Genomic DNA, 27,474 nt, shown 5'->3' with positions numbered 1-27,474 from the left:
CTTGACTTTGCTAATAAGTGCTGTCTTAATGTTGCACATTTGTGATTTAGTCTTCTAGCCTATTCTCATTTTTTTCACTATTACTCCGGAAACCAATCTGTAATGATTTATAATCTTGGAAACTGGCTCTGAAATTCTACAGGACATGTTACCTGGTTTTCTTTAACAAAATATTCCATGAAAGGGAAAAAAGTAATGGATTAAAACATTAAAAGTGTGGGTTAGGAGGGCAGCTTAGTGATAGAGCTTTTGCCTTACATTCCAGAGGCTCTGAATTCAACCAACAGCACCCAAACCAAACAAACAAACAAAAATCCAAGAGACTTTAGGAGGCATAGACTGCATCCATTTGCAGTATGTGGAACTTATATATACCCCAATCCCATCAGAAAACTGTAGAAAAAAGTAGTCAGAAAATTTTGATTTTTTTTTTGTCTTGTATATGTAATAATATTGTTATCAATATGTTCCAGAGTATCTTTTAGAAACTCATACTGAAATTTCACAGGCAAAAAGACAGAATGTCTGGGATTTAAATCAAAATAGTCTGTAGGGACTGGGAAGTAGGTGATCTCATAGACAAAACAGATTGGTTCTAAATAACTATTGCTAAAGTTTGGTAACGGGTACTTATAGGAAAGGATATGTTCACTATACTATTTTTAATACTTTTATAAAATTTCAATTTTTTAATAGAAAGTTTTTGGAAAAAATACTTTAATTTTTTTTTCAGCATTACAGAAACATCTATATATTTTCAAAGCTAAACGATACTACTAATTTAGAAGCAAAATAATTAAGTAAATTGTAGCTATATTTTTAATACCTGAAATTTCTGGCCCTTTTACCTCCATACCACTAAGGATTGCAGAAGGAGTTAATTAAAATCCATCAGCTTCACTGCAGATTCACCATAGATTACAATTCAGGGCTGCAGATTCACCTGAAGTTTCCCGAGGGGTAGAAAGAGATGTGCTTTGCCTTCTTTCAGTTTTACAGGAAGATTTTTATGTTTAATTAAGGAAACTGAACATCTTAATGTATTGCACTTTTCTTCTAAGAAAGAAAAATCATTTAAGCATACGTTCTTGTTTACATTTGAAATGAAGAGAATATTCCCAAAAATATCTTAAAAAGTGTTAATAAAAATGGAAATCAAAAGGATTTAGTATTTATATTTAAAATATGCTTGTGGAATAATTGTGAATTACTATCTTGCTGCCTAAGTTATGGAACATTCTGTTATTTGAACATTTGCTCCAGGGTTGTTTAAGATTCCTCTACATGAATTACTAGATGGCAAGTTGGCTCCATTGTTAGGATTTTTGCCTAAGGGCCTATGTCATACTTCTCTGGATTTCTCCATTACATGGATTTGGAAAATTGAAATTTTAATGAAATTACCAGTGGAATCTTGATAATATTTAAATTTTATTTTTTTCTCTTGAAGGAAAGCTCCATTTTAAAGAATAGGTTTATTTTATGTTTCCATTTTAAAATAATACTTTTCATTATTGAAAACACCCAAAAGAGTAAATCAAAAGATCACTATCCCTAATCTCCCTATACAAAGAATCACTTGTTAACATTTTGACATATTCTTTCAGTTTTAAATTCACTGTGTTCCTAGTAAATATGCAGCTTAGTGTCTTATGTTAGTTTGCTGAATTTTCTGAATGTTTTGTGTTGTTCTTAGTCTGTATTTTTTAATATCTATGCAATTGAATCCATTTGATATGTCATACCCCATCTAATTTAGGTAATTCAGTAATAAAGTCATGAAGTAATCATTTTCACTTTCTATTGTGATCAATGTGTTTATGCACACATAATTAGAAAATATATCTCTTCAATACGATACAGAATAGAAAAGGAAAAATGTTTTAAGATTTGGGATACAAGTTACCCAATTGATGTCCAAAAATGTTGTAATTTCCATAGCTCTCAACATTGGGTTATAATTGTGCCTTGGTTGAGAATTCTCATTTTTTTGAGAGTTTTATTAATTTAGAAGATTAAAAGTCCTGTTGTATTATATGAATTCGCATTTACTCGAGTACTAATGTCTTAGGACCTTTTTAAGTACTTACAATTCATTTGTATTTCCTTCTTTGTAATTTGTGCTCTCATAGTTCTGTTCACTTGATTTACAGATTAGCTCATTATACATCATTCCTTCCCTTAAATACCTTTACCAAATTAAGCTTTTTATTATTATATCTTGACATATAGGTAAGTGTTTTATTTTTGTTCTATAATGTTTTCTTGTAGTTTTTGCCTACGTCATTTTTCCCGTTACCTTTATGCTTAGAAAGTAGTGTTTTCAGCAATATCATGCCTACTTTACTTTTTTTCTAGTATCCATTATTCATAATATGACTATGCTCAACTTACTTTTAATTCTTCCTTAATCATTCATGTATTTGATATGTAGATTATAGCATCCAAGTTTATGTGTCTGAATTTTATCAAACTTATAATATTTAACCAATAATTATGGTTAATATTTGTTTTATTTTGCTTTGAGATAAATAACTTTATGTTGCTGTTACCTTCCATCCTCAATTTTTAAAATAAATTTGAATATTTATAATTTTTAAAATAGCAAAGAAAGACTCCATTGCATCTTTTGTTTATCATAGAGATCATTGTATTGGACCTGTTGAATTATTTTATAAAGCTATTTCTGTACTATCTCTTCACAAATGTGGTCTGCAAATTATCATAGGTGGGACTTAAATTATTGAAAAATTCTCACTCGGAGTTTCTCAAATTCTTTACTGTGCTGAGTACTTTTGTTTCTTTTTCTTTTTTTTTTTTCTTTTTTTTTTTGATACTTCCCAAGATAATATTCTTCAGAGAACAGTCTGGTAATACTAATATACATGAATAATATTAAAATAGAGCCTTAAGTAATAATATGCCTATAAAATAAATATCATATACTGTGTTATATATGATTATTCTATTGTAATCAAAGTCATTTGAAGCAAGATGCTGAAATTGAAAGCTGTGTTTTCAGGAGCTACTTTTGAGATAGTTTGTCTTTTAAAAATATTTGAAAATTTTTTCTTGTAAACTATGGGATTATAGATTATCTAGCAATATATCACATATTATACATTTTTCTAAAGAAACGGAAATCTCTTCTGCAACAACAATAAGTGATGATTACTCTAAATGGGTTCTTAGTTTTCCTTTAAACATAATACAATAATGTAATAGAAGTATTCAGTCTCTTAAAGTGGCTGCCAAAGCCAAGTCATATAAGAGTCAAAAATATTAGTTATTTGTGGATATATTGTTCATATCTCAGTAAAAATATGCACTTACATTTTTCTTTCTATGTAATGAATAGGAAATACTTTTTGTCAAATCATGATTTTTTTAAGTAGTTGAAGGTCTTTGAAATAGAAGTTAATAAAGTAGTATGTCTTATTAGCACTTAATTTCTGAAAAAGCCTTGATGTAGAATATCAGTTTTTTCATTTTTAATTGTACCTTGAGTTTTACACTTGTCCTGAGATTTGACAAGCGTCCTCAAATAAAGACACAATAGTTTCTAATAGAAATACAAGTTATGTGTTCTATGACTTTATTGGTACAGGAAAGAAATTTAATATCTACATCACTTTTTGTTGTTTCTTTTATTCATCAAAAAATTATTTTTTTTATAAATGTCAGAATTTTAATGATCAGTAAATAAGTAAGGTCCTTGCTGTAATGAAGGCTAAGATTGAAGGAGTCAGACAACTAAATATATAATTTGGGAAAATAATTTATGTGAAATATAATAAGGCAGGATAATGATGGAGATTGGCAGGATCGGTGTAGTGATAAAATTTGGTCTTAGTAGTACTAAGAAAATAGTAAAATATACCAAACTTCCTAATTCAAAATACTGGTTAATAAGAATCCCCAGAAATTGACAGGATTCATAACCAGTGTATTTATTTTTGGGTAAGCAGGTTCAGGCTTATATGCTATAATACCTTTGCTGATGTACTGTGCTTTTAAAATATCTTATTGGGGGATCAGCTGAAAATTCAGTATGTAATTTTTCTTTGTAGGGGTTGTGTTTTAGTACAGGACAAAGTAATGCTCAATTATTTGTAGAAATCTTCAGCTTGGCTTTCCCAATATTAAAAAAAAAAAAATGTGGAAGGGCAAATTACTGAATATACACCAGTGTTTTGTTACCAGGAACTTTGTGCTTTATATTATTTTTGTATATAGGATATACCTGAATGATAGGAAGAGAAAAATCCCTATGTAACTTTGCCATAAACCCACAGGGAGTTTCCTTCTATATATTTTCAAGAGTTTAGTATTTTCCCTATGCAAATTAAAGCTGAATTGTTTTCACATATTTACAAATTCTTCTATCTCTTCCTGAGTTAGTAGCATAAATTAAATCCCTGCTCTTTCTTATCCTTCATAAATCATCACTTGCTTTTGTCAAGAGAATAGGCAACTATTTTCCCATGTACTATATTTTGTTATCACCATCATCTCAGAATGTGATTTTTGTTAATAGAATGTAAATAAAGATCAAGTAGTGAGCTAAATTTTCCCCCAAAAGAAAAATGAAGCATTAAAAATCCTTTTGAGCAGTAAAACTGAAATAACACAGCATCTTATATCGTTTTGTAGTGTTAAAAAAGACTTTTTTAATTTAATTTTATTTTAGTTTTCTTTTAAAACAATGATCCTGAGGCTAGTGGGGGTAGCCCAGTGGCAAAGTACTTGCCTATCATGTGCAAAGGCCCCCAGGGTTCAAACCTCAGCAATACAAAAAATGATTTTAAAAAATGACAAAGAAAAATAGCAATCCTGGAGTTCTTTTAAATACATACAGTTTGGGTTATTTCTGTTGAATAATTTGATATTTATTACATTAAATAAGCAATTACATTTTGTAAATCAGTACATAAATTTTGAATAAATTGTCTGAAGTTTATATTTAAGTTTGAGTTATTTTAACTGAAAATATCTAAAGCATCAAACTAGATACTAGTAAGCAAAGATGCTAGTATTTATTTTTTATTTATTTGATGTATTCAACTATCCTTATGTATAAACATTTTTATAAAGACAAATGAGAATAATGTGATTATATACACTTTTTTCCAAACTCCATTTCTGTTTCTTAATCATGGAAGCAAACAGGGCGTTTGATAATAGAATTCATCTATTATGCTTTAAGACTTCCTGAGTATGTAAGTTGATTCACATAATTTTTAAATAGCATATCAGAATGGCCTTGAAATGGACTCAGTGTTGTGTAATTATGTTTTGTGGGGGAAGTAAATAAGAGCTTATTTAATGGAGCAATAAAAACTATACGAGCAGCTCCTATATTTTAGTCTTTAGGTTACAATTTGTCTATTATTTATTAGACTTAAATGTCTCATTTGGTGCAACTTCAGTCTATTAAATAAAGAGATAATTAGCTTTTAGAAATCCGTTGTTTACCCACATGGCCAAAACTGCTCCTTTGTTTTCCATTCTGCAATTTAGAATAACTAAGCAATTAGGCATCCATTTTAGAGGAAATGCATATTACATAAATACTACTTGGGAATGTCTCTGCCAATCTCAACAGATACACAATTAATGTGTGTACTTGCTTTCATAAAGGCTTTGACAATTACCCTGTCCTCTACAGATATCATAAAACTTACATTATTTCCCATAATTGCACATATTCTAGTTTGGTGCAATAGTGCTTTCAATTTTATAGTGTTATTGGCAATTGATGCATATAAATAGGGCAATGGTTTTAATATTTTCTTTTTGTAGTAGGGTCGAACAAATTAAATTGCATTGGCTTGGATGTATTTCTCTTTTCTTTCCTCCATCTTTTATAATTCAGCAATAATAATAATAGTAATAATGATGATAATAACTATTACTAACATGTATCAATCGAATGTTATTTGCCAGCCTCTCTATATATTTATTATTGTACATAATGCTTGTAACAAACTTAATGAGACTTTTTATCAAAACATTTAACTTCCTTGCACATAATCAGGAAGTTAGCAATCAGTATTGTAGTACTAAACTCTTCTGACTAAAGGTCATTTTTGTTTTTTTCTTTTTTCTTTCTTTTTTTTTTTTTTTTTTAGTTGTAGATGGACACAATACCTTTATTCTGTTTATTTATTTGTATGTGGTACTGAGGATTGAACCCAGTGCCTCACAAGATGGTAGGTTAAGCACTGCACCACTGAACTACATCCACAGCCCTTAAAGGTCAACTTTTTATCTATCATGCTCTTATTACATTACCACTGATGATTTAACTGTAGTGCAACATGAAGGAGCCAAGAAATTATTAGTAACTAGTAATTGACAGTAGACCGTACCTGTGTAAGGAGGTTGCAAACTATCTTTTCCCTGGAAATCTTGGGTGAGAGGTTCAACTGTCTCTTTTGTACCATAAGAAGTGGCTTTAAGCCAGGTGGTCTCTCCCTTTGTGTTTGGAGGTTTTAAGAGATTGCCAAAATTAAGGATTCTTCCCTACTCCAGTTCAAATTCAATTTGATTCTTCTGATTGTACAAAGATGTGTTTATCTTTATGCCCCCAACTGACTAGGAGGATAACTCAACAACATGCCTCCCAGTTTTGGGAGAAATTCTTCAATGGTATCAGCATCTGTGGGTCTAACAGAGTTACCAGGCCTCAGCAGTTCTGAGGATATGGAAATATCTCCAGTGCTTTTAATGTCTGACCAGGAAAAGAAGTAAAGGAACCAGATCATTTGCAGTATAGTAAGTTTAGCAAGCAACACAAACACCCAGAGTGTTTTAGTTAAGAACAGGTATCCTGATACACCCTGTCCATCTCCTCCAACTCTGCCAGGTCACAAGTTTTCCCTTTGGATGTTGTTAAGACTCTGAAGTCGTAGTCTACAAGAAAGTTTTTGCAAGGGTTTAATAGCTATATAAACTATCATTTATGTACATAAATCTTGGGTTGTGGTTCAGTGGTAGAGCTCTTGCCTCACATGTGTGAGGCACTTGGTTCAATTCTCAGCACCACATATAAATAAATGAATAAAATGAAGGTCCATCAACAACTAAAAATTAAAAAAAAAAAACACGAAACTTAGAGTCCAACCTTTGTGTACAGTGACATATATATCTTCCTTGTGTAGCAGGCTTCTTCAGCACAACATATCTTGAAACAGTGACTTTCTTTTTCCTCTTTAACAAAGAGTAACACAGCTGCAGGGGCAGTTATTTGTTAAACATCTTTCTGGCACATTTTTATATTCCTTTGTTTACTGCTCATTTCAAAATGGTCTTTTCATTGCTTGTCTTGTAAATGTTGTATAATAACTGTATGCCAAGTCAAAAGTGGACTCTGGTTTTGTTTTGTTTTTATTTTGAAATAAAAGATTAAGTGCCCATTGATCAACTTCATTTTTTGCACGACATCTTAAATGTTTATGGTGTAGCATGGATTACTTCTCAGAATTTTATCAAAGAAATATTTATATTAACATCACTTATTCATAGCTTTCTATTATCAAACACAGATTTAACCTGATATATTATCAGGAAAAAAACCATACCAGTCAATTATTTTGATTTTATCACAATATAGAGAACTCTAAAACTTTGATAATATTGTTTATATAATGGCGGACTCAATCATAGTGGCATCTTCTTTCTTTGCAACTTCAAAGCTCCTTAACTTTTATACTGCCATTATTTACATTTGTGTACTTTGCAATGCAGTGGATTGTTGTCACGATCATCTCATTACATTAGATTACCAATCCTGAATGGAAATATTATTTGGATTTGGTGCAAAGTTATGTATTTTTTTTAATATCAGAGAGTTAATTGGTATCACCTAATTTTCAGAGTTAACTATAATTTTCCCCACTTTAAAGAAATAGTCTATATTATTTAAATCACACCTCTTAAACATTAAATAAGTTTCTGTTTTACCATTTGCCTTAAGATGCAGAGAGGTCCAGTTATTTGAGCTCCATAGATAGACTTTTGAACCTGGATGTCACCTTTATAGATGTCTAGTCTTTAACTTTCGAAAAAGAAAGTATGTATTACAGTTGAAACATAAGTGAAATTTATACCATCCATAATGCCTTATACTTACTGGTGCCAGTCAAAAAACTGAAGCAACCAATCCAACAAAGTTTTAGCAACCACAACAAAAAGGATTGCTTTTGCTGTCTTTGCAACTTAATGCAGGAAGTCATTCATAGCCCCTTTTGCAATTTAGAAGTAGAAAATGCATTGAAGACAAAGTTTTAAGGTGACATTAGTGTCCAAACTTATTTGCTGTCAGACCTGATCTGGACTGATAAGAGGTCCCCTGGAATGTGAATACTCATGCTATGGACACGAGTTTAATTCCAGGTTGCACTGAGCATGTTACAGTTTTACATCATATATATATACACCTGTTTTACTTTGCTCCACTTCCTCACAGTCTAAAAAATTCTGAATTTTAAAACACATTGGACCACAGAGATTGTGGATAAGAGACTGAATTTGTGCTTCTCAGTGACTTAGTGACTTCTGTTTCTTTTGAGTTTATTGTACTATCTATTTTACCTCAGGCACAATCATTACTAATTCTCTGAATTTATTTCTTGTGTTTTTTTCTTCTTCATTTATATCATAAAAAACCTTTTTCTTAATTCTTAACTACTGAATACTGTAAAATGTGATTTAGTTGAATTCTTACTTTCTTTATACTGTCTTCTCTGAATATTTGTACTCAATATTTAACAATTCACTTCTCATTAGCCATTATTGTCTTGCCATATAACTTATGTATAGAATACTCGCTTTTCTTCATTTTATGTGTTTTAATCTCATAGAATTACATCATTTACACATTCTTTATCTCCTAAAACCCTGCACAGTGTGTACTCACAGTCCATACCACAGAAGGAAGACACCCAGTAAGATCTATCAAACTTAACTGGTTAACACTTAACTGGTCAAAAAAATTATTTCATTTTGTGTTCAGTTTAGCATTTTGCTATTTATGTGAGAAGTTAAGATATAGATCAAACTACAAGAAGAGTCAAGCTGGGCTGCACTGGTGTTTATAAATAGTTTCATTTGTAAAAATAGCCATGCCTATTACATATTACCTATGGCTGCCTTTGTGCAGAGGTGAGTACTTGTAATACAAATCATATATCCTACAAAGCTTAAAATACTTGCTAACTGGCTCTTTATGGAAAAAGTTTCCTAATTCTTCATACAGATCAATAATCGATAGACTCTATTCTTTGATTTCTAAGACATAGAATGAAAAAAAAACTGTTATATTTTTTTTTCTTGTCTTCCTCTGACCAAAAGCATGCATTTGCAAAGTGGCCAATTTGTACTGAACAATAAGGAATTAATCATTAGCTGACTAAAAACTCAATCTGTAAGCTTATTTTTGACCATAGGGAATTATCTGATTTTTAGATTCTGTTAGCTTGAAATGGAAAGTTGTGCAGTTGAACTTTTGAAATGCTCACAAATGTCTGGGCTGCTAATGGTTTCAGTAACCAATCTAGCACAACCATTGTGCTTTTATCTTTTTATTCCAGCTCATGTTCCATAGTATTTCTCTACTATTGTTTGTATATCTTTTCAGATGAAAATATCAATGTGTCATAAGGTCAGAGGTGGATTCAGGCTTTATTTATTTTTATTTATTTTTTATTAATAGGCTCTCTCTTTTCTCTCCTTATTTTGGTCATTCTGACATTCAATTCTTAAAGATGAAGGAAATCCAGTTACTGGTGCCAGAATTGGTCCTGAAGGTTGTTCAAAGCCTAAAGTCATTATCTCAAAGAAGCTAAAAGAACCGAATAGTATTCGGCTTTTGATGATGAATAAATGTACCCCAGGGTGGACTGGGAAAATTAGCAAAGAAATTGAATATTTATATGTTACTTGTAAATGGCATAAGTAGGCATTAGTGTTTAGATGAAATTAGACATTATTTTGTAATAGAATTTTAAAATATTGCTTCCTGAATGACTTCCTTCCACAGATATCCAGGGTTCTTCACGAAAATTAGAAACAACTTAATATTAACAGAGTTAACATTGAGGGCAGCTTTAACACAGGCTAGAATGCCCCAAGGCAGGAAGAATATGACAGACTAGCATTAGTAACAGAAAATAGATGGCTGACTCTTTTTGGAACAAGCAATTCTTGGGAGACCATTGCTTGATTAGAGTGAATTGTCACCATAATAATTATCATTAATGGGTAAAACTAACAGTAATTTTAGTTCAATATAATCCTGAAATTTTTTAAAAACTATTAGTGCTATTCAGACAGGAACTCTTGAAAAGTAGAAGTATTTTTGTCATATCAGTGCAGAATCAGAATTTCCATCACTAATGTTTGAGAGTGTTGTGTGGAGGATCACTGCTGTAGGAAGCTGCATATTCCCTCCAGAGTCATTCCAAGTCTTATTCTCTGCCTGGCAATTCTTTGGAAGAGTCTAAATGTATTACAGTTTTTCTTTTTAACTTAACTAGAAAGTTCACTTAAAGTGTTAGAAAGTCAGGAGAATTGTTTGCTTAGGGAACAAAAACCATTATTTTGATTCAAAGGCCAAGAACTAAGAAAAAGGCAGTCTTTCTACTGTATTTCAGATATATTTTAGAAGTATTGATCTTCATAGTGCTGAATTTCAATTATGATTTCACGTTTCCAGTGCATGTTCTCAATGCTAATTAGATTGTGCTTTCTGCTGGATTTACATGTGAGTAAAAGTAATTCATTTAACATTTGTCCTCTATTATTTATTTTAATGTTTATTGTGCACCAATATTGCTCTCTCAAAAGTGCCTTTTGATAGTAGCCATTCATCATTTCTTGAATGCATGGTATATTTTCATTAGATAAATATTAAATAAGCCTATTAAATATTTTAACACATTATCTTATCATTTTGTTATGACTCTGTTGATTACATTCTATGTTTTCAGCTTTGGTAGATGAGAATATCATTTATGATAATTGGAAATACCTTTATCTTTGAGAAGGGGCCCTAATTCTTCCCGCTCATTGAATGCTAAAGGAACTTGGTCTAATGAATCATGGAGTTTGGTTACACTATGTTATCATATCAGCACTTAAAGGTACATAACATTGCAATCTGAGAAAGTGTTGTTTCCTAAATCATGGTATCTGCTGATATTGAGCATAGTATTTCTTAACACTAAATTTGGAGGCATTTTAGGGAGTTTAAGAAGTGTTCTTCATGAGAAAACCCAAATGATATCAAACTTTATTCAGAACTTCCAGAATATAGCTTGGCAGGGAGTGTTGCTTTCAAATTTTTACTGTCCTCTTGGAAAACATTCCCATTTTGCATTTGATATCATCCCATTCCTAAAGTAATGCACTGAGATGTAATAAAAATAGAATAGTAACTCAGCCATCATTCATCAAGTCTAAAAGAAAAATATTTTTAATAGTGTTTACTATTCTTAGAATCTGATGAACTCCTAGGGGTATAAAGTTTTTCTACATGAATGTTACAACCTAACTAATCGAGGTTGCTGTGTGAGCAGGCAAATGTGCATGCTTTTAACCTGATGTAGTATGGGTTAGTTGATTTTGAAAGAGAAATCAGAAGTTTTGAAAACTTACTGTATTCCTGCTAGAAACTTTTGAAGTAAAGGTTTCTCTCATTTCATTAATTTAATGCTTAATCTTCTATAAAATAGAAAAATAACATGAAACATGCATTTTAGTTTATTTTAAATGATACTTTGACTAGTGTCCTGATTTGGGTATGAAAAGTGGGCATTTTTATACATGAACATCAAACATACTGATATTTCTCAATTCATAAACCATATAAAAATAAAATTTTATACAAAATTAGCCATGTAAAAACTAAACCTTTTTAAGATGAGCTGCTTCTAATATAGTATCTTCCCCATGGCGGGTGTTCAATAAGGATTTTTAAAATATTTATGAAATTCATGTTCATAGGACAAAAATTTCTCAATTGTACATGTTCTATTAATACACTTCCGCTTAAAATAAATTGGCTCAATTCTAGGACAAGATATGACATATGTCAAGTTTGTGTTATGGAATGTGTTCTTATTGGGTAACAAATAGGAATTTCATAGTCAATGAGAGCAAACTCAAGTATTCAAATATATAATAATTTCTATAAATGTACTTTAATTCTTGAGCCACTACCCTGCCTAATGATAAGCAACTTAGTCAATGCTCTCTCCTTCTCTTTGCCTCTCTATGTGTATTCCGTAATTCCATTGCAGTGTTCAGTTATTCAAGTATGAAATTCCCTTTCTAGCTCTCCTTCTCTTCTTCCTCCCTTAGATAGGTACCAAGTTCAGAAGCAGTCCTAGGGCTCCATTCTAAACATGACTACTCTTCCTAGTCCAGTTCAGTCAAGGTTTGAAACAGCATTCCTACTTTGATATAATTTCTCCTGTCTGCTTTTAGAAAAGGTGATGACTGATTTGCCTTAGAATGGTAACCCAGGAGATCTATTGAATTTGTTTGAGGTTAGGTCCCCATTGTTGGTGATTCACAGAAATATTCTTAGAAATATCCACTTGCATTCTTTATGAACTTTTCCCCTTCCCCAAACTGGTCCCAGTTAAGAAAGAACTGTGCCCCAACCCAGCAGTCAAGTGCTTGTGGGGAATTCTGCAGCCTTGGGCCTAGACAAAAGTGTATCTGCTACCCTGTCAACAATTCCACATGTTAGATACAAGATGCTTCCACTCCTGGATTCTACTCCCTGTATCTCCATAGAAAATTCTATCCTGTTTAACCCAATTCTTCCTGGAATGAATGTTCAGGTGTGTACACCTGTATGCAGTCTCACTTCCAGTCTCTCTCCCACCTGAAAGGGCCATCTTTTCTTTCCATTTAGAACCTTAAAATGTGGTATACATTCTCTGCTATATGGATAGCTTCTATACTAAGAATGGACCTTTTGGCTTCCCCACTGGAATGGGAGAAGGAAGAACAGGTTGTCATCTGAGCATTGGTACAGAAATAAGTGAGTCTGTTTGTCCTTTGAAATGCGGAATCTTGAATTAGTGGGTACCACATATACACAGAGTGAAATGAAAGGCCAGAGTCTCCATGTTTGGGAGTCTAATGGACTAAATTAAGACACAGAGGCATGAAATTTGTATTTGGACCAACAAACAAGTAATATAGCAGGCCTGGCATGATCGTTGGGTAGAACTATGGGAAGAGATGAGGCTAAATTGAAGTCGGAAAGTCTGCTATGCTTTGGATTTTTGCCTCTTCCTGTAGGCACACTCCAAGAACAGCAGGGCAGTATCATGGTTTGCTTTTAAAGAGACAGCTCTGTGGCAAAAATGCAGATGGAATAGAAGATGCTGGGGGAGGGGGGAGGTAGAAGGAGTGAGACCAACTGTTGCAATTTTGCAGGAGTTAAATGCAGAAGGCCTAAAGTAGAATGTACTAAGAAAAAAAGAGACAAGATGGATTTGAAAGACAGTTTAAAGATATAATCAATATAGCTTTGTAGTGGATTGTGTACAAGGAGACAGGGAGAATACTTTTATGACTAAGTGGATGATGTCTATATTAACTTCAGGACACATTGATTTAGTATCTCAAATTTAAAGCCTTTTTAATCTGGGAGATGAGTTTACCTGAGTGGACCAAGCATAAGGTATGAAACACAGCTGCACAATAACTGTTAGCCTCTTTCCTTCAGGAAAGTGAAAACAAACTCCCTTTTTAACAGAGGCAGCTAAGCTGTTATTTGTAAATAGACTAACCAAGAACCTCTGAAAACAAATTGTGTTTATTAGTTCATGAGGATAACCTGGATGTGGCCTGTTCTTGGAGAATGTGAGGATTGGGATTCTGGTAGGGGTTAGAGAGAAAGTGCATTCCATTATGCAGGTGAGTTAATCCTCCTTTTTCTCCTTCAGCTGAAACTAGCCCACATATTCAGTTTCAAGAATATTGAAGTTTGCTTTAATGTTTATTTTCCAGTGGGTGATTTCTTTTTTTTTTCTTTCTTTTTTTTTTTTTGGTGGTGGGGGATGTACTAATTACACCTTATCTTGTGTTCTGAAAGACACTCCCAAGGTTTCTGTGTGATTTTGTCTTGGGATTATTAAGTTTCTAACCCCCCCCCCAAAAAAAAAATCATAAAAATGGACATCAAAATACCTCCTTCATTAGTAGAGTCATTATTGTATTGGTGAAAAATATCTTTCTATCAAAACTCACCTTCAACAAATATTTAGTACATATTGTGTCATGCCACTATCGTAGGCCCTGGGAGTAGAACAGAAAACCAAATAAGAATACATTTTACACTTGGGGCCTCATATGCTAGCAGGAGACAGACATTTAAAGTAAATGTATGTTGTTAGAAGTCTACAAGTTCTAAGAGCAAAATAAAGCAAAAATAAAGCAGAGAAGCTAGGGTGCAGATAAGAAATGTGGAAAGGAGTGACATTTAAGTAAGGTAGTTTTTCAGTTTTGTTTTTCATTTGCCAGAATTCTTGGTATTATGAAGTGTTGCTCTTTTCTCTGACTGCAAACACTGTCATGGCATGTTGAGTGCTCCAGCTTAAGGATTTGGGTCATCAATCTTCCAGTCCCTGCTCTACAAGTAGCTAAGCTATAGGTCAGTGAGTTTCCCAGATCATAATGCTCCTTATATACAAAGGAAGAGTCCTTCTAATTTGGAAAATTGTGTCTATACTCTGTAAATTAATTTTTAAATTTAAAAAAAAACTGCAACCATATTTTGCTCAGCCATCCAATCTTTCTCTAACATCATCCTGTACTATAACATAAACTCTCTTGCCAAACACTTCATTAGGCAGTAAATATGACTTTTCCCCACAACTTTGATTAGTAAAAGAAAGACATGTTTAGAAAAAGTTACCAATACAGGAAACTTGTGGACATACATATGTTTACAGTAACATAGACAAAAGTTTTCATTAATGCTTCATCTCTTATGTGGATTACTAATTTGCTATTTATGTTCTTAATTTTCTGAATGTAAGGTGTTTAATATGCTTGTAGAACAGAAGTGAAGATAATCATATACTACAGAATCAGTTGCCCTTTTTTCCATATTGACAATTACACCGTTTCCTTAACAAATACTCAGTACACAGTTTGTTCCATTAAGAACAGAGCTCATTATCATGCATAAACTAGCAGCCTCATCTAGTTATAGTCCATATTTAATATGTGACATATTCAGTGTAGTGGCCTCCAGTGATCAACAAGGTTCTTAGATCAATTTAACCTGGATAAAATCTTTTTCCATAACAACTGTCATTAGAAATGACTAGCATTTCACTAATTAGCCAACCATTTATAACCCATAAGCTTCTCACAGATGGTTAATGTTTATAAACACCCACAGATGTGTGCACAGCTGACTCTCAGTTATCCGCAGGAATAGGGGATGTAGATAATTTAGATTCACTTACAATACACCCCCCCCCCATTTTAGCTTGTTTCAATCTCCTTTCTCCTTGGACTTTTTAACCACAGCTGTTAATGAAGTAGCAAATTAACTAATCTAATTTCAACTTCTCCTCTTATTGATGCACATACCCCCTGATGAAAGCACTAATATGTACAAATGTGGTCACAAGATGGCTGGCAAGAGAGTGAAATTGGTAAGCACAAGCTTAGATAAATACATTGAGCAATGGGGAATTTTCCATGTTTGTAGCTGTATAACTAATAACAAATTTCAGATTGTCAAAACTACAGCAAGCCATCTACTTCAAAAATAATACACTTAAATTCACTGAAATAGAGGAGAACGTCTTAGAAAGGATGCCAGATTCCTTGGCATTCTGGTTCTGTATTAATCATCTCTTTTCAATTGTTTATTTCTAAAATTTAGCCATAGTTTTTCATTGTAATGTCAACTTGTCTACTGTCTCAGGCTGAATGTAGATGAAAAAATATAAATATAATAACACAGAACACCAGGAAGTTACAACTTTGTCTCCCTTTTTTTGGCCTAAAGAGGCTTTAGTTCTTTTAATAATAATAATAAAATAAAAATAAAACACCAAAAAGCAAATAAAAAATACTTTAGTACTTGCTTTTCTCTTATAGGTTATCAGTCTAAATTTTCAATTCATTCTTCTTTATGCAGTTGTACAGGCATGTTAAAGGCAGTATTTGTTGGACTACAAACAGAGACAGTAGCTGTGTAGAAATAACAAAATGAAGTTTGAAGGTAACCATTTGTTTCCTGGTACTCTAACAAAATGTGTACCAAGTCTTCCCCATTGAAGCATTCACAAGGTCATGCAAGTTGTTTTCCACTTCCCTTACTTGAGGGACATTTCTTTATTTTAACTTACTGGGAAGGAAAATTAATCATTTCTAAACAGCATGTTAGAAATATTACAAAATGTTTAAAAATGGATATAGATGTAATGGTGAACAAAATTAGTGTCAAGAAGTCTTACACTGGACTACCCAACAGAAATGTAACTTTTCATCTATATGGTAATCTTTTAATTGATTTTCACTGAGGAATTTGTAGTGGCTAACAGGTTATATAAGAATCTTATTGGATATTCCTCTAATTAGAAAAGTTAAGGGAACTTAGTGTTTAGAGATACAGAGATCTCTGTGTCTTGTGTTCACCTTCAACAGTTGTGAGAAATCATTCATCGATTTCTGGCATGATGAGGTGGTGTCATTCAAATAAGGAGGTAAAGATTTGGGCAAAATAATAAATTCAAATTTGTAAGTATTATATTTGAGGTATTGCAGTATATCTGAATTATCATATCTAGTTAGTGATTCAGTAGAGGTTCCTATGACCAATTTATCCCAGTTTGTCTAGGATTCTCCCTGATTTAGCACCAAATGCCCAGTGTTTCTGGAAACCCATTAGTCTTTGGCAAACCAAGATGGTTAGTCACTCTTATTAGAGCTCAGGAGTAGAAATTGTGCTGATGATAAGAAATTAGGCTAGATTTGGTAGTGTACACCTATAATCTTAGTGACTCTGGAGGCTGAGGTAGGAGGACCACAAGTTCAAAGCCAGCCTCAGCAATTTAGCAAGGCCCTAAGAAATTAGCAAGACCCTGTCTCATGATTTAAAACAAAAAAAATGGTAGTAGTATTCACTATAGGAAGCCATGGAAATAAATAATAAATCTTTCCAATTGAAGGTGGAAGAAATGGCTTACAAATGGGCAGAGAAAAGAAAAGCCAGAAAGTTAGTCATCATAAAAGTAGTGACGAACCAAGATAATCTGGTGTCATAAAAAACAGAGAAGAGATCATTTTGAGAAGAAAGGGAAATTGCCATTATCAAATGCTGCCAAGATGTTATATAATGAACAGATAGAAAATTTTCCCATTGACTTGCCCTCAAAGAAGAGGGTTAATGAGAGAGATAAGAAAAAATAGTAGGGAGAATGTGGAGTTCAAGAGAGGACAAAGTATGTGTTTTAACTTGCTCAAGTGAAGATTGGAAGGAATGAGATAGGAGGGGAATTTAAAAGAGAATGATAACCAATGGATCAAATTCTTTGGTCTACAAAACAGTTTGCAGATTCATTAGATACTAGCTCAGTTGTAGAAAATTGTCTTGGAAAGTAATCATGATAGGCTAGTTATGTCAATTGGAAAGGAGGAAAGGCTGAGCCTCCTTGCAGGTGCATTTGTAGGTTTAATGGTAATAAGTTAAGGGAGTTTTCATCAAGTGATTTCTATTTTGTGTCTCAAGTAGAGGAAGACCTCTGAAGGATGATTGGTTGGGAGGCTTCAGCTAAGTGTAGAAGAACCAAAACAGCCTCTATCAGGAACTAGGAATTGGCTAGCTCCCCACAGGAGTGTTAGTATTAGCTCTGATGTTTCAGTATTATTTTTTGCCATGATTACTCAGCATTTGGGGTATTTGTACATTTTCCTAGAAGTCTGGAAAAGGTGGACAATGAAGGAGCAAGTAACATACTGGTTGGTGACACATGGTCAAGGTTACAACCCATAGATTCTAAGCTAGATAGGCAAGGATATGAAGATCATGGGGTGAGGGCACTAAAGATTTTCACAGGGAACTGAAAGAAGTATAAGAAGTTCATAGAACTGTTCTATAAGTTTATTAGAAGTGAAACAGCTCTGGGTGTTGACAAGGTCCACATCATGGCAATGAAAGTGGGTGAAGGAAAGTAAAGAGCAGGGATTTTTCCCTTGAGACGAGAAAGTAAAGGAACTCAGAGGAGCTGCTATTGGATGAGTTGTTCACATGAAAATGAATTCATGTGGATGATGGCAAAACCAGGCCTAAAGAGGAAGACTGAGTCAGGTGACAAAATCTATCCTGAATGAGAAGTTAGGTTGGTACATAACATTGACTCAGAGGGATGGCAGTAGTGTGACTGAATGTCATGTGTATCAAAGAGTATTTATTTTTTTTACATAAGGGGGGCAGATATTAGGCTGACTAGCAGCAAAGATCAGGGAGAAAACAACAATTCCCTGATCTTCCATTCCCATGCCCCACACTTCTTAGGCCCTTTAAGTGTAAGGGGATGAGCAAAACTCAATAGAAGAGTGCAATGTTCAGTTTCCAAGTGAAGGGGATGTTTGTTGAAGTTGAGGTGGTATAGAGGTAGTGTATTCTGCTAATGCCGGAGGAGGTAAAGATCAGAAGAGACTTAGGTCTTGGTCAGCAGTGAACAGGAATGAAAAAGATGGTTTAGCTGGTCTGAAGGTCATCCCCTTCAGCCATCACCAGTCAGTGGTTTGTGGGGATTGATCCTATGCAGTAGACTTGGTCTGCTCACTGTACAGTGGAAGCCAATTAGATGAGGGGCAAGATGTGGTGGAGAAAACATTTTATTATGATAAGCTAGCTGAAGGGCTGTCTTTCCAATAGGCTGATTCTGGGGCAGTTTACCTATGAAATGGGTGATCCCAGACTGTCCTATGGATGAAATCCTATGGATGGGGATTTGCTACTAAAAGATGCATATCTGATCCTAAATTTCTAGCCTAGCTAGATACTTTTCAATTTTGCAAATCTCAAGAACAAAGATCATTATTTTCTTGGGCTATTCTTGTCACTGATTAGTTTGCCCATGTGCTAGTTCCTGACATGTTACAAAAGACAGTCTAGTTGCTGTGGACCTCTTGCCTATCACCAAACTCTTGGGAGTGAAAGAAAGCATTTTTCACTTGATTATTACAGAACACAAGGGTCAGGTGAATTTAAATAGAGAGTGGGGTTCTAAATCTGGCCTCAATGCTCTGTCTGCTTCAGGAGGAGCTAGAAAGCCACTCAAGGCTGGACTGATTCTGCTGTGTCCAAATACTCATAGTATCAGAAGGGGAATGTCTCAGGTCTTTCTCTGGGAGGAGGGACTCATCTGTGAGGGACCCGAATCTTTTCTTGTAATGTGGAAGCGCTGTGTCTGACTCACAGTGAATTTGGGGAAAACTTTTCTGTCTTATTTGAATTTACCATTTATGAAAGCGCCTGCGCTTTTGTGCCTTAAGGAATTTCCTATAGTACCTTTACATATGAATCAACAAAGCTAAAGATTTGAATACTTCTCAATTATCTATAACAACTTTCTATTAAGAAAACTTATAGTGGGAAGAATAAGCTTCAGAATCACAAAGCTATTTGTTCACATCTCCTCCTGATACTTATCCTTTGTAGGGCTTTGGGCACATAAGCTCCTTAGGCTTCATGTTTCCCAACTTTAAAATAGGTGTAAAAATAGCTATGTTATACAGGTGGACTAAGAAGTTAGAAAATCTTGGCAAATTGCACCACAGAGACCCTAGCCACATAGTCATTAAAAGTCATAATTTCTACTGTATCTTAATACATATTTAGATTTTTAAGTTCTCTACCTTATATATTCTTTATTTTCTAAATTGAACTGTTCCCAACGTAACCTAAATTCGGTTTTTATTTTGGACTTCTGTGTTCATTTTGTCAGCTCGCAGTAGCCAGGAGTGTATGAGAAGGATCTTCCATTGTTCTCTTGAGAGAATTTAATGTATTTTGACTCCAGTTTTTTTGCAGTTGTTAATGAGTTCATTGAAAGTTCACTTGTCTCCCATTTTCATTTGTTATGTGCTTGATTCTAAAGCATGTCAGTTCCTTTCCCCGCCACTTTTCACTCAAGATTTGCCTTATTGTCCTTGCTGACTTAACTTTCTTTCAAAAATATGTTGCTGTTATTCTCATTATGATTTTTAAGTTTTTTTTTTCTTCATTTTTGATACTGTTTTCTGCATTGACTGGGGAAGTTTCAGGTTGTTTCTCAGGAAAGTGAGGCTGTGATGGTAAGTGAATCTTCTACTCAGAACCCATTGTGGTGTGCCATGTAATTAACCTTTTCTTCTCTGGAATGCCATATTTTGGCATGTCTGTATTTCTCCTTGAAATGAAACAAAAAGATAATGCTTATAGGACTTTGGACAAGAACCAAGAACTCAAATCTGGCTAAATTACTTTTTTTGGACAAAGTTGACAACAGTGAAGTGGGCTTTAGCCAAGAACATTCTTGACACCCAAAATGCTAATAATACACAAATTTCTGCTATTTTTGTAATATCTGTGTTTATAATAAAACATTCCTGCAGAAATGTAAGTACAAATATGGATAAGAAAGGATAACCCCTGAAATCATCACTGAACAGCCACAACTATGACTTTAATTTCCCAGCACCCCGATTGTTTTATGTTTTATGTAACATTCACTATACAGATAGCCACTAATTATGTATAAAAGTCATTCTTAAGTTCCATGGGAACAGGGGCTGGGGGCTGATTCCGTGCCTGACACTTAGTACTAGTGCATACTTATAGAATTGAATTGAACTACAGACTTATAGTCTTCTATTTCCAACTGCTACTTGAACAAAACAGTTTGAATATTCTGCCGGCACCTCAAGATCAATTCATTTAAAACCTAACTTATCATGTTCCACATAAAACCTGATTTTCATGTTCTCATTTTGGGTTAATGATACCACCATTTCCCCAGTCACCCAGGCTTGACACCTTCACACCATGCCAGCTTTAATCATAGTGAAGTACTGTTTTGATTATTTCACACCTTTCAAAAATATTCCATGGCAGTTCTTCAGCCTTGAATCTAAGCTCCCACAGCCTGCCTTCCTGACCTTATTTTCCCCTTCCTCCAGTGTGTGCCGTATGCTGCTGTCAGAGCATGACTGTCAGGGACCCTCTGGGCCCCATGTGGTGTTCCAGGCACCACTCACTGGCTCCTGATAGCCCACGTCCATTTGTCCCAGCTTCCTGGGGGAGGGGTGGTGCCCCTGTGCAACTATTGATACTATTCCCTAACTTCCTCCACCTCCCTTTTTTTTTTTATTTTTGATGATACCATTTTCAATATCTGAAATCATTTCATTCTTTGTTCAAACACATTATAAAATAGGCATCGAGAAGTCTTTTTTAATTCTTCACTAATATAAAAAATATTAAAACAAATCTAAAACATATTTTAATATGTTTTCAATGGGAAGTACATATTTGCCAAGCTTAAGCTTGTCAAGCTTGTGTCTCAGGGTAAAGTAAAGCTTTGGGTGACAAGTGAAGCTTCCAAGCAGAAGTGGTAATATACCATGTAATTAACCTTTTCCTTTCCACTGCAGTGATGTTAGTAATCAAGAGTCACATCTTCTTAATGCCATTATCATTTTACGTTTACATATGTATCTTTATAGATACATTATTTTTCCCCCTACATTCTGTGCTTTTGAAACTGAAAGCATCTGTTTAGCGCCATAGACCCTACATAACTCAGGCTAACTATGGCAGCCTACATTTTTTTTTTGCCAGGAAGTCAATGCTGGTTTTTTAATTTTGCTTTCTTTAGTATGTTTTAGAATAGGTCACAGTGAGCAAGCTCATCATATTCAGGCACTTGATATATTTTTAATAATCATTCACACTGCAAGAATGACTAATGCTTTTCTTCAGCACCATGTGGTAGAGTAGTTGCTAAACTGAAAGTCAGAAAACCTGTCAAACTCTACAGAGCTATGAGTGGTCATAGAAAGGTCTGCATTCAGGGTTCTCAATGATAAAAATAAGGATTTCTTAGCATTTACTGTTTTGGAGGTACCTTATATCAGTAGTTCGTTTAATATTTTTTCACATCCCAACATATTATGGTATATGGATGTCATATTTTACTCAGTCTCTTATAGATGTGCATGTAGGTTGTCTCCATTCTCCTGTTATAAGTAACAATATAATGAAATTTTCTTTACATGTCTTTGAACACATATGGATTATATGTGCAGGGTGATTTTCTTAAAATTATTTCATATGTTATGTGCAATCTTCTGATAAAATTGCTAAGTTACTTCCTTAGAGATTGCTTGAGTTTTTAATTCTACTAACAATGTATGAAGTGACCTGCATTCCCATTTCACTAATACCAATTTATTCTAATTTTTAATTGTCCTCATGCTGATAGAGGAAAATCATCTCCCATTGATGTATGTGGAATATTATTAATTATGAATGGGGCTGAGTATTCTGTACATAATGCCTCCATTGAGGCTGCTATAAAAAATTCCCATAGACTCAGCAACTTATAAAAAGAATAGAGTCTGAAGACTCAGTAGTGTAAAATCAGGGCACCAGTAGACTCAGTGTCTGAGGAGGGCCTGTTACCTAATTCATAAATGGTACCCTTTAGTTGAGTCCTCATGTGGCAGAAGAGACAATCTGGGGTCCTTATTACAAGGCGACTATCCCAGGACTAATCCCATGAGGTCAGAGTTCTCATAACTTAATCACCCCTTGAAGGCTCCCATCACATTGAGGAGTAAGATGTCCACATATGAATTTTGGGTATAAAGCCTTTTGCAATGTAACAGATGATGGGTACCCTGACCATTTGCACATTTGTTGGCCTTTTTGTAAGTCATAGTGTTTTTTTTATTTTAAGAAAATCAGTTCTAGAGAATACCTGTGTTTCAGACATGTGGGACCCAGGCTCACAGTAGGCCCTAGTTCATCCTGCCACCTGCAGACACCTCCTGGAGCCCAGCCTCTGGCACAGGACTGCCTCTTATATCCAGCAGACTACCTTGGAAGGTCAGGCGTAAGTAACCCAGATCCGCCCACACCAGCTGCCAGGGACCCAGACTCACAGTAGGCCCAGGTCCATCCTGACACCAGCAGATACCCTCTGGAGCCCAGCCTCCTGCCCAGGACTGTTCCTTTCTCGGGAGTTCAGACCTGGACCAGATCTGCTCTCACTGACTTGCACAAGACCCAGGTCTGAGTTCAGGCCCCCTCCCCCCGACACCTGGGAGCCCAAGCCTAACCCACTGCCATCTTGGGACACTGCAGTCATTCCCATAGCCTTCCCCACTCAGTAGCCCCTACCTTTTTGACAACAGACAGGGCCTAGAAGCAGCTGCGTCTCAGAGTAGGCATCCCAAAGACAGAATAAGGCCCACTCTTCCAGCCTCATCTCTGTGAGACATTGCATCCATCTTGGGGCACCTCCACTATTATCTCGAGTTACCTCTGCTATTGCCACCACCAACTTTAGTTGTAGTAGTATACATTGAGGGACACTAGCAGGGTCTGGAAGCCCAACATCAAGGTGAGGTACAGACAATCTGCATGGGTATGACAAGAATATGGGATAGAAAGTGTAATATCTCAGATCCACACTGCAAGAAAGGAAGACACATAGACAACATGAAAAAATAAGGAAGAAAAGTGCCCCAATCAAACCAGGACACTAATAACAGAACCCATGGAGAGCAAAGTTGATGAAATGTCAGAGAGGAGTTAAGAAGATTCGTAATTAAAATGATCTGTGAATTAAAGAATGACCTAAATGAGCAAATACAGGCAAAAATCGATTACTCCAACAAAAAGATAAGAGAGTAAATACAGGTAGCAAAAGATTACTTCAAGAAAAAGAGACTCTGAAAAAAAACAACAGTGAGAAATCCTTGAACTGAAGGATACAATAAAACAAATAAAAATCTCAATAGAAAGCATAACCAACAGATTAGATCACTTGGAAGAAAGAATGTCAGATAATGAATACAAAGTATACAATCTGGAAAATAAATTTGACCATAGTAAGATAGTAAAAAACCATGAACAGACCATCCAAGAATCATGGGACAGCATCAAAAAACCAAATCTAAGAGTTATTGGGATAGAGGAAGGCACAGAGTTTCAAACCAAAGGAATACACAATCTCTTCAATGAGCTAATAGCAGAAAATTTCCCAAGCATGAAGAATAAATTGAAAAAACAAATATAAGATGCTTACAGGACAACAAATATACAAAACTACAACAGATCTACACCAAGGCACTATAGTGAAAATGCCTAGCATACAGAATAAGGATAGAATCTTAAAAGCTGTAAGAGAGAGAAATCAGATTACACATAGGGGGAGACCAATTCGTATCTCAGCAGACTTTTTAACTCAGACCCTCAAAGCCAGGAGATCATGGAACAACATATACCAAGATCTGAAAGAAAATGGATGCCAACCAAGAATCTTATATCCAGCAAAATTAAGCTTTAGATTTGAGGATGAAATAAAAACCTTCCATGATAAACAAAAGTTAAAAGAATTTACAACTAGAAAGCCTGCGCTACAGAACATCCCCAGCAAAATATTGCAAGAAGAGCAAATAAAAAACAATGATGAAAATCAGCAGAGGGACGTACTACACTAAAGGAAAATCTAATCAGAGGAGAAACCAAGTCAAGTTAAATACCAAAATTAAATAAAAATGGCTGGGAATACAACTCAAGTCTCAATAATAACCCTGAATATTAATGACCTAAACTCACCAATCAAAAGACGTAGACTAGCAAGTTGGATTAAAGAAAAAAAAAAGACCCAACAATATGCTGCCTCCAGGAGACTCATCTCATAGAAAAGACATTCACAGACTGAAGGTGAAGGGTTGGGGAAAATCATATCACTCACATGGACTGCAGAAGCAAGCAGAGGTTTCCATCCGCATATCAAATAAAGTAGACGTCAACCTAAAGTTAATCTAAAGGGATAATGAAGGACTCTACATACTGCTCAAGGGAACCATACGCCAACAAGACTTAACAATTATATATGCCCCAAACAATGGAGCATCTACGTTCATCAAACAAACTCTTCAAGAGTCAAATAGACCACAACACAATAATTTTGAGTGACTTTAACACACCTCTTTCACCACTAGTCAGATTTTTCCAAACAAAAGCTGAATAAAGAAACTATAGAACTCAATAATACAATCAGTAACTTCAGAGTCTTAACTGACATATATAGACTATTTCACCTTCAAAGAGCAAATACACTTTCTTTTCAGCAGCACATGGATCCTTCTCTAAAATTGACCATACACTATGCCACAAAACAATTCTTAGCAAATATAGAAAAGTAGAGATACTACTCTGCATTTTATCAGATCATAGTGCAATGAAATTAGAAATCAATGATAAAATAAGAAATAAAAGCTACTCTAACACCTGTAGACTAAATAATATGCTACTTAATCAAGGAAAGATTGAAAAATTTTTAGAGGTGAATGAGAACAGATAAAGCATTTCAAAATCTCTGGGAAACTATGAAGGCAGTTCTAAGAGGAAAGTTCATTGCATGGAGTTCATTCCTTAAAAGAAGAAAAAGTCAACAAATAAATTAGTTAATATTACATCTCAAATCCCTACAAAAAGAAGAACAAATCTACACCAAAAGCAGTAGAAGACAGGAAATTATTGAAATCAATGAAATTGAAACAAAAAAAATTAATAGAACAAAAATTTTGTTCTTTGAAAAAATAAATAAAATTGACGAACATATGGGATGCAAAATGAAATATCATGACTGACACTACAGAAATACAGAAAATAATTACAAATTATTTTGAAAACTTGTACTCCAATAAAATAGAAAATATCAAAGGAATCGAAAAATTTCTAGAGACATATGCCCAAACTAAATCACAATGTTACACAATTAGATCAATTTCAAGCAATGAAATAGAAGATGCCATCAGAAGTCTACTAACCAAGAAAAGCACAGGACTGAGTTTTACAAGACCTATAAAAAAGAGCTAATACCAATACTCTTCAAATTATGTCATGAAATAGAAAAAGAGACAACACTTCCAAACTCATTTTCTGAGGCCAATATCACCCTGATTCCAAAACCAGGCAAAGACCCATCAAAAACAGAAAACTTATGGCCAATATCTCTAATAAACATCAATGCAAAAATAATAAAATTCTCATTAGATGCAAAAAAAAGCATTCAACAACATACATTACCCCTTTATGTTCAAAATACTAGAAAAACTAGGGATAACAGCAACATATCTCAACATCATAAACGATATCCATCCTAAGCCCCAGGCCAAGAACTTTGTAAACTGAGAAAAATTGAAGGCATTCCCTCTAATAACTGGAACAAGACAGGGATGTTCTCTTTCACTACTTCTTTTTAACATAGTTCTTGAAATCCTGGCCAGAGCAATTAGACAAAAGAAATTAAAGGGATACACATAGAAAAAAGAAGAACTCAATTTTGCACTATTTGCTGATATGCTTCTGTAACTAGAAAACCCAAAAAGTTCCACCAGAAAACTTCTAGAATTATTAAGTGAATTCAGCAAATTGCAAGATATAAAATCAACACCCATAAATCAAATGCATTTCTATATATCAGTGACAAAACCTCAGAAAGGGAAATGAGGAAAACTATCTCATTTACAATAACCTCAAAAATAAAATAAAATACTTGGGAATCAATCTTAATGAAAGAGGTGAAAGATCTATATAATGAAAACTTCAGAACCCTAAAGAAAGAAATCAAAGAAGACCTTAGAAGATGGAAAGATCTACCTTGCTCTTGGATAGGAAGAATTAATGTTATTAAAATAACTATACTACCAAAAGCACTACACAGATTTAATGCAATTCTAATCAACATCCAATGACATTCCTCATAGAAATAGAAAAAGCAGTCATGAAATTTGTCTGGAAAAATAAGAGACCCAGAATAGCTAAAGCAATTCTTAGTAGGAAGAATAAAGCAGGTGGCATCACTATGCCTGACATTAAACTATACTGTAGAGCAATAGTGGCAAAAACAGCACGGTATTTACACCAAAACAGACTGGTAGATCAATGGTACAGAATAGAGAACACAGAAACTTACCCACAAAATTACAATTATCTTATATTAGACAAAGGTGCCAGAAACATGCATTGGAGAATAGATAGCCTCTTCAACAAATGGTGTTGGGAAAACTAGAAATCCAAATGCAACAAAATGAAATTAAACCGCTATCTCTCACCGTGCACAAAACTCATTGCAAAATAGATCAAGGAACTAGGAATAAAACAAGAGATCCTGTGTCTAATAGAAGAAAAGTAGGTCCTAATCT

General features: G+C 34.2%; 1 protein-coding gene and 1 long non-coding RNA gene across 5 annotated transcripts in view; both read left to right on the top strand.

The window, feature by feature from the left end:
• LOC308654458 overlaps positions 1–27,474 on the top strand; it is a 1,408,498-nt gene that overhangs the window by 1,125,108 nt on the left and 255,916 nt on the right. The gene's annotated exons all lie outside the window — the stretch shown is intronic.
• Positions 1–27,474, top strand: part of DIAPH3 (diaphanous related formin 3) — a gene marked incomplete at its 3' end in the record, with an annotated part of 478,285 nt that overhangs the window by 333,079 nt on the left and 117,732 nt on the right. The window lies entirely within an intron of this gene.

The sequence above is a fragment of the Spermophilus citellus genome (genome assembly GCF_964194105.1).
Source record: "Spermophilus citellus genome assembly, chromosome: 1".
Lineage (NCBI taxonomy): Eukaryota > Metazoa > Chordata > Mammalia > Rodentia > Sciuridae > Spermophilus > Spermophilus citellus.
This window is presented reverse-complemented; position numbering and strand designations above follow the sequence as displayed.